At 41.2% G+C, this 12,309-nt stretch overlaps 1 long non-coding RNA gene across 2 annotated transcripts in view; it reads left to right on the top strand.

The window, feature by feature from the left end:
* The first annotated feature begins 1,073 nt into the window (after positions 1–1,073).
* LOC132379055 (uncharacterized) overlaps positions 1,074–12,309 on the top strand; it is a 33,064-nt gene continuing 21,828 nt past the window's right edge. For both annotated transcript variants that reach the window (XR_009507277.1, XR_009507278.1), the window contains exons 1-2: positions 1,074–1,513; positions 2,657–2,761. This is a non-coding gene — a long non-coding RNA (uncharacterized LOC132379055). The remainder of the gene's footprint in view (positions 1,514–2,656; positions 2,762–12,309) is intronic.

Here is a 12,309-nt window from a genome sequence, read left to right as displayed (position 1 = left end):
AATATGACTTGGCCTCCACAAGTCGTTGGTTATATTTAAAGTCTGCCTGTAGCATTGAATTCCCCAGCTTCAGCACACTCTGGCTAAAGTAATTCCTCCTCCTTCTATTTCGAGGCTTTGCCTCAGGGTAGTCTCTTCCACTATTGGAATCATCCCCTTCACTTTCAGTTTATCTAGGCCTTTCAATATTGAATAAGCTTCTAAACTTAAGCAAATTCAGACCCAGAGCCATCAAATGCACTTCATCATTAGCTAACTCTTTAAATCCTGGAATCATTCCCATAAAACTCCTCTGGGCCCTTTCCAATGCTAGCATATGTGTTCTTAGGTATAATGGAAAGAATGGAATGTGCTTAATGCAGGATTGCAAGTCATCCCTGGAAGTGAAGTTTACATGCATGTCAATTTTGTCCATAAATCAGAAGATACATGAACCTCACTTGATTTGGTGATCACACCTCCATATTAGTGTATTGATGACATCAAAAGCACATGACACCAGTAAGAAAGAACAATTACCAAAGGAAACTGTATCCATCGTTTATGGCTACAAACATAGGTAGGTAAGTCAGACTTTTGAATGTAATAGTATTATGGAACTGAGACAGAGTTTGCTTGGCATCTAGACAGATCATTCCATATATAATTAGGTAGAGATAGTAAAAAGAAAACGGAATTCAGAATATAGTGTTGGAGCTACAGAAAATTTGCAGTGCAGGTAGGCAAAATGCGTGAGTACAATAAAGTAGATTTTACTATGTACTGTACATAGCAGTTATGGTCAAAATGACAATAAATGACTTGACTAGATTGGGAGATCGAGAGTTCATCTTCTAGCACACGAGAAAACTGTTCAAGAGTTTGATAACAATAGGAGAGAAACTGTCTTTGAACCTAGTGGTAAGTGTTGCCACTTTGTTGCCACTTAGTGGTTTTGTATATTCTATCCAGCAGGAGGGGGAAAAGAGAGAATGACCAGGGTGGTAGGGGTCCGGGATTATGTTAGTTGCCTTCCTGAGGCTGTGGGAGACATAGTTGTTTGTTACCCAGGGACAGCATATAGTGTGAATTGATGGGCCAAAGGGCCTGTATCTGAGTTGAATCATTTAGTTATGTATAAGAGTTTATCAGAAATCCCTGAAGCATTACAAAAATCTGAACTATGCATTTAAAAAAGGCTACTTTAGAGAAGCAGTATTAAGCAATGATATTACACAAGACTTGGCTTGAGTGAATCAATCAACAGCAGTATGAACTGGATCCAAGTTACAGTAACCACATGAGAACATAGTTTTATAGTGATGGAATCTCCCTACAGCCAACTGGCATTATGTGAAGAGGACAAATTTGTATTACAAACAAAACTTGAAGGCCCCATTATTGGAGAGTTTGGAGTTCGATGTCAGGTGTTCATAATGGCCATGTTTTGGGATGTTTGGAATTGATGCCCAAGGGTTGAATCGGAAGTTCAGGAGTCAAGTCCGTCTGGGCAGAGCCAAGCCTGTGAATGTCTGTGAGTCCACTCGGGGGGGGTTGAAGCCCGGTGTCTGCAAGCCCGAATTCACTGCAGGCCTGTCCTGGGTTTAAATGACTGCGTATGTGCTTTGGTGGGAGGGAAGAATGAGGTTTATTATTCCCCTTCTGGTTAAAAAAATCCCCCCATCCTCTCTTCTTCTACCCTCCTAAGCTGGCCTTATACCTCTTTTCACCTGCTTATCACCTCCCCTTGGGTCCTCTCCTCCTTCCCTTTCTCCGATGGTCCACTCTCCTCTCCAGCCCTTTACCTTTCCTACTCTTCTATCTTCACAATTGTCTTCAAGCCATCCTCCTTCCCCCCCCACCCCCACCACCCACCTTTTTATTCTGGCATCTTCCCCCTTCCTTTCCAGTCCTGAAGAAGGGTCTCGGGCTGAAACATTGACTTAATTTCCATAGATGCTGCCTGGCCTTCTGAGTTTCTGCAGCACTTTGAGTGTATTATTATGCTGTTGTTATTTTGTTTTCCTGTTTGTTGTGTCTGTGTTGTTCTGCTAAGCATTGTGGGTGTCCTATTTTGGTGCCGGAATGTGTGGCGACAGTTACGGGCTGACCCCAACCGCCTTTTGGGTGTGTTGGTTATTAACTCAAACTACACATTTCGCTGTACATTTTGACGTCCACGTGATAAATAAACTTGAAGTTTGACTCATGACTTACAGTATGTTTCCATGTACATGTGGCAAATGAAGTGACTTTTAATCTTAATCCTTCCAAGGTGAGTGGAGGAAATTTAGGGGAGATGTCGGAGGTGGTTTCTTTTACACAGAGTGGTGGATGCCAGGAACATGCTGCCAATGGTTGGTAGAGGCAGATACACGAGGGATATTTAAGACCCTCTAAGACAGGCACATGGATGAAAGAAAAATGGAGGGCTATAGGCTATGTAGGGGGAAATGGTTAGATTGACCATGGAGTGTGTTAAAAGATCGCCACAGCATCATGGGCCAAAGGACCTGTATTGTTCTATGTTCTTGGTACTAAGGTGCTTGAGTCCTGCTGTCCTCAGTGCTGTCTGACCTAACCTATTATCAGCTACTGAAGCTCAGTGACACACAAGTGGTTTCTTTGATCTCACCTTGCTTGCATTCTCTCTTTTCTTCTGTTTAACAAACGACAGACTCAGGAGGCTGGGTCTGTTCTCTCCGGAGCAGAGAAAATTACGAAGACACATGATTGAGGTACAGAAGAGGTGGACTGCAGGAAACTACTCCTCACACCAAAGGTAAATACAAATAATGGAGGTAGGTTTAGGGTAAAGGGAAGGAGATTTAGAGAGGATATCAGGCCAATCTTCTTCATTTCGTCAGGGGTGGAAAACACATGGCATGCATGCCCAAGATGGCACACACTAACCTTTTGTTGGCACATGCCATGTAGTGTTGCCCCTTGATTCTGTAAACCCAACCCATAATAAAAGGATAAATAGTGATTATTTTTAGCACCAAATGAAGCAGCGAATGATATTTGATAATCTGAGACATTTTCACATGATATGTTTTTGTACCATATAGCCTACAGTATAATAAGGGACTACTTTATGTTTTAGTAACATATTGTTGAATGTGCTACTAGGCACATATTGAGCATGTGTTATTAGGCACATATTGATCTGTACATGTGTGCCAAGTTCGGTTTCTGCCAGTAAAGAACCATGAAACTTAGCTCCCATCTCCAGCGTTTTTATTAATAGCATTGTTGTGTAGCCAGGCCATATACACAATAAATTGGCGACAAGGTTAATGAACCTACTTCGTATCAGAACGCTGTGTTTGAATTGATAACGACACTTGGAAAAAGAGCGCAAGGAGTGAGCCAAGGAGTGGGAGAAGGAGGCAGAGTGAGGCCGCGAGTCTGAAAGGAAGCGGGAGCACAGCCGGGGTCGGGAACGTCGGGAGACTAAGAGACACAGTCGGAGCAGCAGCACATCCAGGCAAGGTCACAGCTGGCGCTGACCCCCACACACATCTAGACGGAATGCGCTTGTGACGCTGGCAAAAGGGACACATGAGTCAAAAAGAAAAATAAGGGGAGAACGGGGGGGGGGGGGGCTTAATTAACATAACAAAGTTGGCGATGATTGGAACCATTAAGCATTTGATAGTGGCATTAAAAACTGGGTAACTTACATTGAGAGAATGGAGTTATATTGTGAGGCTAACGGTGTTTATGATGAAAAGAAAGCCTGAGTCTTACTCAGTGTTATGGGAGCAAAGACATACTGGCTGCTACGGAACTTGTTAACCCCCGATAAACCAGCTGACAAAACGTTCAAGCAAATAGTAGACCCTCTCCAACAGCATTTAAACCCCAAACCACTGGTCATTGCTGAAAGACTTAAATTTCACAATCGGAATCAGAGCCAAAATGAAAGCATTTTTGAATATTGTGCTGAATTGCGCAAATTATCAGACATTGTCAATTTGGAGCTGGTCAATCGGGACAGGTTAGTGTGTGGCATGCGCTGTGAAACCACACAGAAGAAGCTTCTATGTGATAGAGACCTTATATTTGAGAAACTGCTAAACACTGCAATATCAACGGAAACAGTGGCACAGGGTACTTCCAAGATACAACAAAAATCGCTGGAATATTCCACAAATAAAATGTCACTGAACAGAAATGAAGGAAAGAAATGTTACCTTTGTGGGAACAGGTCACGTGACCCAGGTGACTGTTGGTTTAAAGACAAAGATGCAGAAACTGTGGTAAATAGGACCATATTGGCAGAGTATGCAAAGCTAGTCAACAGCAGAAAAAGGGCAAAATGCAGAGAAACAAGAAACCCCAGAAAGGAAAATACAAGGTACACAAAATGAAAGAAGGCAGTTCTGATGAAAATGAATTGTCTTGTCAGCAACTTCACAGCGTGAAAGAGACAGATGATCGAAGAGTAATATGGATCACTCCACAAGTGGCGGGCGTGAGACTGAATAACACGCTCAGCTTTAACAGTGATCTCTGTACACGACTACAAACAACTGTTTTCTCACATACCCCTGAAATGAACTAAATTACTGCTAAAGACTTACGCCGGACAGAAAGTGCGTCCCAAAGGTAAAATTAAAGTGACTGTGACCTACGGAGACAAAACATGGCAGCTGAACCTTTATGTACTGAAAAATGGAGGACCACCGTTTCTGGGACGTGAATGGCTCAGGAAAATCCAGTTGGATTGGCACACCATCAAGGCACTAGATGTGTCAGCAAAGGAGGCGAGCTTGGCAGGGAAGATGTCCACAGCTCTCCCCTCACCCATTGCCAACTATTACAATGATGAGGAGGAGCTAGACAGCGTTGACGATGAGGACGAACACAGCATCTGTGGCTGCGAGTTAGAATCATAGAATCTCTTGTGAGTTTCATTGTTAGCCGCTCATCTTTTTCTTTTCTTCTAACTCAATCTTTTTATCTTCAGATTCCTTCACTGCTGCTTTCTTCTCTTTAATGTAATTCCTTTCCACTTGTTCTGACTCCATTTGCAGAAAAGGCTTTGCATTTCGTATTCTTTCCTTATATTGTTGATCTAGTTTTTTTTATCCTTTTCTGATACTCCTGCAAAGTGCCTTCCTGTAACTGCTGTAGCTGTCTGGTGAGAGATGTCCATTTCTCCTGGTCCATCTGCACTTTTACTTCCAGGTAGTCTTCATCATCCTGCTTATTGGCAATATCTGTCTCCCTTTGTATTTTCATCTGAATGTCCTGCTTTTTATAGAGTCCTAGAGAACTACTGCACAAAAGCAGGTCCTTTGGCCCATCTAGTTCATACCAGCCTGGCCTTCTGCTGTACATCTTTTTGGAAAGTTGGAGGAAACCGGAGCACCGAGAGGAAACCTACACAGTCACAGGGAGAACATACAAACTTCTTATACTCAGCATGGGAATTGACCCCTGATCTTACAGCTGGCACTGTAAAGAGATGTGTTAATGTTACACTACCGTACCAACCCACACTTCTTTTACACAGTTCTTTCTGCAGAGAATCTCCATACCATTCCATTATAATATAATTTTCTACTTGCATGACATGGCCTTATGGAAATGTTTTACATGGCCCAAGGGTGAATGGTTTGTTTCCCCACTGCTCGCTCTTCATAAACTCTAAGGACAGAATGACTGAGATCTCTACAGTCTCTTCCATGAAGGAAAGCATCACGGGACTAAGGTTCACACCTGTTGGCCAAGAGGAAGAAGTCAAGCAGGTAGGCTGTGAGGACGGTTTTAATAGAGGGGAGAGAGGGGCCAAGGTTTAGGAGGAAATGTGAAAAAGGTGATTGGTTCGGAACTCTAATAGCAGTGCGGAGGAAGCCATTCCTAAGTCTGATTACTCAAGCTTACAAGTTCCTGTATCTCCTGCTAAAAAGCAGAAGTGAGAAAAAGAGTGGCCAGGGTGGAAGCCATTGGCCATGCTTTCATTGGATAGGTCTGTTTCCGGAATCAAAGTAAAATGATGAAAATTTCAGAGAGTTTTCTTAAACTGCAGGTGTTATACTGCATGTGTGCTTTTGATACTTGAAAGCACGTGTGTTTTTTTATTCCAATCTGCCAGCTGTCATAACGCATGTGTGCATTTGGTGCATAAAATGTGTTAATGATGCATTTCCCAATCTGCAGCCTGTCATAATGCAAGTGTGAATGAAGCATGAGTGAGCATGCATATGTAATGTTTTCTCACAATCTACAGCTTGTCATGATGCATGTGTGTATTTGATGCATTGGTGCATGTGTGTATTTGATGCCTTTGTTGATCTGCAGTTATTGTATTCCACGGATGCATTTGGTGCATGGGAGCAGGCAGCTTACAGTGTGCATTTCAGGGATCCTTGGCAGTCCTTCACAGAGACGAAAATAACATCTCAAATATATTGGCAAATTTTACCTTGTAACCAGCATCATGAAATACACAGTTATACGAGTCCCTTGCTCATAGTTGTGTGGGAAATTGTTGTGCTTCATATGACAAGGGAAGCCAAATATAAAATCTGTGGGAGGACCAAGGACAGTGCAGGAAATTAGTTTCAATTGGCACATGTATATCAAAAAACACAGTGAAATGTGTTGTTTGCATCGAGGATGTGCTGGGCAGCTCGTAAGTGTCTCCATGCTTCCGTCATCAACGTAGCTTGCCCACAACTCATTGACCTTAACCCGTACATCTTTAGAATGTGGGAGGAAACTGGAGCACCCGAAGGAAACCCATGCAGTCTCCAGGAGCAAGTACAGACAGCGGTGTGAAATGAACCCTGCTCTTATAGCTGTGCTGTATAGCAATGTGTTGGCCGCTACATTGCCATGATTTCCCATAAGGTATTCTTATTTATGGTAACAGCTGTAATAGGCTATGAGGTATAGGAGCAGAATTAGGCTATTTGGTCCATCATGTCCGCTCCGCCATTTCATCATGTCTGCTCTGCCATTTCATCATGGTTGCTCTGCCATTTCATCATGGCTGATCCATTTCCCTCTCAGCTCCAATCTCCTGCCTTCTTCACATAACTCTTCATGCCCTGACTAATCAAGAATTTATCAACCTCTGCCTTAAATATACCCAATGACTTGGCCTCCACAGCCACCTGTGGCAACAAATTCCCACTCACAGGCTAAAGAAATCCCTTCTCATCTCATTCCAAATGGATGACCCTCTATTCTGAGGCTGAGTTTTCTGGTCCTGGGCTCCCCTACCACAGGAAACATTCTCTCCACATTCACTCTATTGTGGCCTTTCGACATTCAATAAGTTTCAATAAGATCCTCCCTCATTCTTCTGGATTCCAGTAACTACAGGCCCAGAGCCAACAAATGATATGATATGACATATGATAAGCCTTTCATTCCTGGAATCACTTTCGTGAACCTCCTTTGAACCCTCTCCAATGCCAGCACATCCTTTCTGAGATAAGGGGCCCAAAACTGCTCACAATACTCCCAGTGAGGCCTCACCAGTGCCTCAACATTACATCCTTGTTTTTATACTCCAATCCTCTCAAAATAAATGCTTACATCGCATTTCCCTTCCTTACCACAGATTCAACCAGCAAATATACCTTTAAAAAATTCTACACAAGGACACTCAGATTTTGCACCTTTGCACCTCAGATTTTGAATATTTCCCCTATTTAGAAAACAGTCTATGCTTTTATTTCCTCTACCAAAGTGCATGGTCATCTGCCACTTATTTGCCCATTCTCTTGATCTTTCTAAGTCAATCAGCTGCTTTCCCAACACTACCTGTCCTACCATCTAACCTTCATATCATCTGTAAACTTGGCCACAAGCCATCAATTCTGTCATTCAAATCAGTGACATATAACATAAAAAGTAGTGGTCCTAACACAGACCCTTGTGGAACACCACTAGCTACCAGCAGTCAAATAGAAAAGGCTCCCTTTGTTCCCACTCTTTGCCTCCTGTCAATCAGTGAATGCACTATCTATGCTAGTACCTTTCCAGTAATATGATGGGCTGTTAACTTGCTAAGCTTTCTCATGTGTGGCACCTTGTGAAAGGCCTTTTGAAAATCCAGGTACACAATATCCACTGATTCTCCTTTGTCTATCCTGCATGTTACTTCTTCAACGATTTCCAACGGACTTGTCAGGCAAGATTTTCCCTTGAGGAAACCATGCTGACTTCATCCTATTTTATCATGTGCCTCCAAGTATCCCGAAACCACATCCTTAACAATCGACTCCAGCTTCTTCCTAACCAGTGAGGTCAAACCTATAATTTCCTTTCTTCTGCCTCTCTACTTACTTGAAGAATGGAGTGACATTTGCAATCTTCCGGTCCTCCTGAACCATGCCAGATCGACTGGTTCTTGAAGATCATTTCTAAGCCTCCACAATTTTTTCAGCCTTCACTTTCAGAACCCTTTGGTGTAGAGCGTCCTGTCCAGGTGATTTATCTACCTTCAGACCTTTTAGTTTCCTAAGCACTTCTTCCTAATTTTGGTAATTCCACTCACTTTTGTCGCCTGACACTCTTCTGTATATTGCTAATGTCTTCCACAGTGAAGATTGATGCAAAATACTTACTCAGATCATCTGCCATTTCCTTGTCCCCCATTACTACCTCTCCAACATAATTTTCCAGTGTTCGAATATCTACTATCACCTCTCTTTTACACTTTATATATCTTTTGGTGTCCTCTTTAATATTATTGGCTAGTTTGCCTTTCAATTGCATCTTTTCCTTTTTTATGACTTTTTAGTTGCCTTCTGTTGGCTTTTAAAAGCTTCCCAGTCCTCTAACTTCCCATTAATTTTTCCTCTATTATCTTTCCTGTAATGCCATGGCTTCTAATAAGGATTTTACCCTGCTGTTATATAACGATTGACTAGTTCCCTTGCATGATAAATGGACTCTTGATTTTACAATTTATTTTGTTATAATCTTTATGGGTTTCCTGAACTTCATTTTCTCTGTAGCTGTTGTACTTTATTCTACATTGTTATTGTTTTACCTTGTTCTACCTCAATTCACTGTGTAATGATTTAATCTGCATGAGGAGTATGCAACACAAGCTTTTCATTGTATCCCAGTACATTTGACAACAATAAACAAATACCAACTGTGAAATTATCTGATTCTGATTTGCAAAAGAAGTCTGTGTCCACCATGTGTTACTCCAGATTAAACAATACAGTGAACTTTTACTGACTTCATGGTTCTGGGACAGTAATAGACGGCCAATTTCTGATGATGACCAAATCCTGAGAAGGAAGATATAAAAGGAGAGCTCCCTCTGGAAGTAAGTTTATATTTGTTGGAAGTCTTAGAAGAGATAGTTTTGTAGTTAAACATTATAGTGAGTCAGGACTGGCATTCAATGAAATTTCAACTATTGATCTTTGGCTTTGGAGCAGGTTTTCAGATAAGGGAGAAGAGACAAACTTCTTTTTGATGTGGTTAAAGCAGTCAGACCTCAAGTACTTGTGATGTGACTTAAGGTAGTGTTAGACAGGAAATCTTTAAATACAAGTCCCAAATGCAGCGAGATTATGGCAAAAGAAAGGGCTGGCTCAGTTGGAGAGGAAGGCTGAATTTTGACAAAGAAATGCATCTGAAATGTGGGCCTAGTGATGTGAAACCTCGATCAATGGGAAGCCTTGAAAATTTAATGACAAACTTTCAGCCACAACCAGGTTTGGTCTTTTGTTTCCCTTGGAGCTGTGTATCAATAATGCATCAGTCAGGTATCAGAAGCACGGAGATTATCAGCACGCTCTTCTGAGGGAATCCCTCAGGACCAACTGGGCAAATGTAACTCAGTAACACTACTGTCCTCTTGTGCTATTAATAATGGACGACTCTGTATGGATGCACGTTCCCCATGTGTCAGTGCAGAGCACGGAGCACAGGAACCGTACAAACAGAGCATGGTCATGTTGGATCCTGATGCGTTTGCAATTTTGTTCTTCGGAAGTCAAGAATGAGACATAAAGCTTATTGCTTATGATTGGTTTATTAAGTGTTAGAGAGGAAAATGAACAAGAAAAAGTAGTCAAGAGAGCAAAGAAAAGAAAAGGTGAAAAGTAGTCATGGTTGTCTTATACTCAGACTAAAAATAACAGAAATTCCAGTGATAACAATTAACCTATAAAATAGCCAGATTCAAGTAGTGTGACACCTGCTACTGAAAACTAAGAAGTTTCTAGAAAAATATAGGTAACTGTACCGTAATTACTGGGAATCTCATTGAATGGTTACATATATATGAGAGATAATATACAGTAAAATACAAGCAAGCATAGGTAAGTTAAAGTGCAAGAAAAATAACAATTCTACACCCAGGTCCAATAGTTGTTCACTTAAATAGTTCAAAATGACAATTTAACTGTTCTTGAACCATTAGGATTTGGGGTCTGTATGTCTGTTAGTGAGTAATGTTTGCTGCAGAGTGTCTGTGATAAGGTAACATTATAGGTCTGTTAATGTCTATAGTGTGTTTGCTGATAGCAGCTGGTTTCTTAGTCTCAGGCACCATTAAAATGCGAGTGTCTGTCAAGTTGGTATGAATGATTCTTTTCTGGATTTGGGCTTATTGCTGATTTTGCAATATTAACACCCAACATTCCAGACACATGCATTAAATGTACTTACCAAAAGGGGTCTCTGTTATATTGAATGCGGTGTGCCCCCAGATTATCTGCTTCTGGAAGAAGGTGCTAGATTTGATGTCAGATTATTAGAAAAAAGGTGCCCCTTGATCCTAAATTATGTATTCTGAACATTTATCCAAAGGACTTCATAACCTCCAAAAATGTAAGGTCTCTGCTTAATATTTGTTTTTTGGAAGCCAAACGCTGTATAGCTATTCATGGAAGAAACCAACAACTGGTGGACTCTCACAATGTTTGAAAGTAGTGACTTCTTATCTTGCTCTAGAAAAGATAATCTACATCACAAAAAAACAAATTTAGCAAATTTTGGGAAATTTGGGACATTTTCTGCAAGTTTCTGGAGAACAATATTTAGGATGATGAAAGTAACAAACTGAATTGACTGCTTTCTCTAATGGCGGGGTGTTTGCTTTTTTGGTGTTTTATTTTCTTTTGATTTCTTATGCATTTTATTTTTTCCTTTTCTTTAACTTTGTTGTACTTTTAAACCTATGGATGATCTAATGTGTTTTCTTTTCATTCTGTAAAAGCAATAAAGAGATATTTAAAAAACAATTAATGCCCTTTTATAACTCTGAAGGAATGTTGCGCCCAAAAATATTGGTGGACTGAAGGATAAGGAGTGACCATTACAGTGTCTAATTGATTTATGAGTACTGTGTTAATGAACATAGGACGTGTTCAAAAAAAGACAGGCTGTGTTGAGACAAAAGAGTTTGTCTGACTCTGCCTTGTGAAACTCGTATTTATTGAGGTGCCTTTCCTGGTTTCGCTGGAATTCAATTGAGGGTGCAAAGTTGTGATTGGTGCCCAGGACCCCAGGGGTGGTTTCATGAGTGTGTCCGAATTTGGAGTTCCCTGACAACAGCAACAATCAAGTGGAGACTAAGAATCGCGAGTCCTGAAATCTTTGTGCGAATCTTTTTGACTTGCCATGCAGTGCTTTGTGTGGTTTATTAATGCTTCTTAGATTATGATAATAAATTAGGCTTAAGTTACTTTGTTGTACTCGTATGCTTCTTATCACATCTCCACAACACCTGAATTGCTTGGGTTTGATCAACTCACCCCATTACACTTCGGTGCTGTGAGCAGAGTCCATGAAAATGTGAAGGTGGATGTAAGCCATATTGTAAGCCAGACTTATCAGGCCCCCAGATGGACGAATAACTTTGAGGGTTTTTGATCGCTGGCTAATGCTCTGAGTAAATGGGGTCCTCCCAGATGTTGAGAGAAGGTAATTGCTGAATTGTCTGATGATAAGCTTCTGTGTGTAATATCACATGCCTTAAGCATATCTTCTCTCTCTAAGAGGGATTCCTGCCTCAAGTAGGGTGGATTTTTATGACTGCGTTGTGATGGTTAAGTACTGTACTGAAAAGCTTAATTCTCTGAGGAAATCATGCGACTGCAGCGCAAGTTGATTCTTTGAGTTCTCAGAACCCTGTCTTAAGTGAAATGGAATGCACGGTGCTAGAGTGTGCTGAGCCCCCTGAAGTTTAACAAGCTGCTGTGGCTCGTAGATTGGCTACCAGAATGCAAAAGTTCCTGTCAAGGTCTGAGAATTGGGACCCAGATACTTGGAACAGGGATATATGGATGAGGTCGGAAATAATGTAATCGAAGCTCAGACCTGTAAAAGTTAGAGTAT

Source organism: Hypanus sabinus, chromosome 21 (genome assembly GCF_030144855.1).
Source record: "Hypanus sabinus isolate sHypSab1 chromosome 21, sHypSab1.hap1, whole genome shotgun sequence".
NCBI lineage: Eukaryota > Metazoa > Chordata > Chondrichthyes > Myliobatiformes > Dasyatidae > Hypanus > Hypanus sabinus.
The sequence above is the reverse complement of the archived record's forward strand: the minus strand, read 5'-3'. Positions and strand labels throughout refer to the sequence as shown.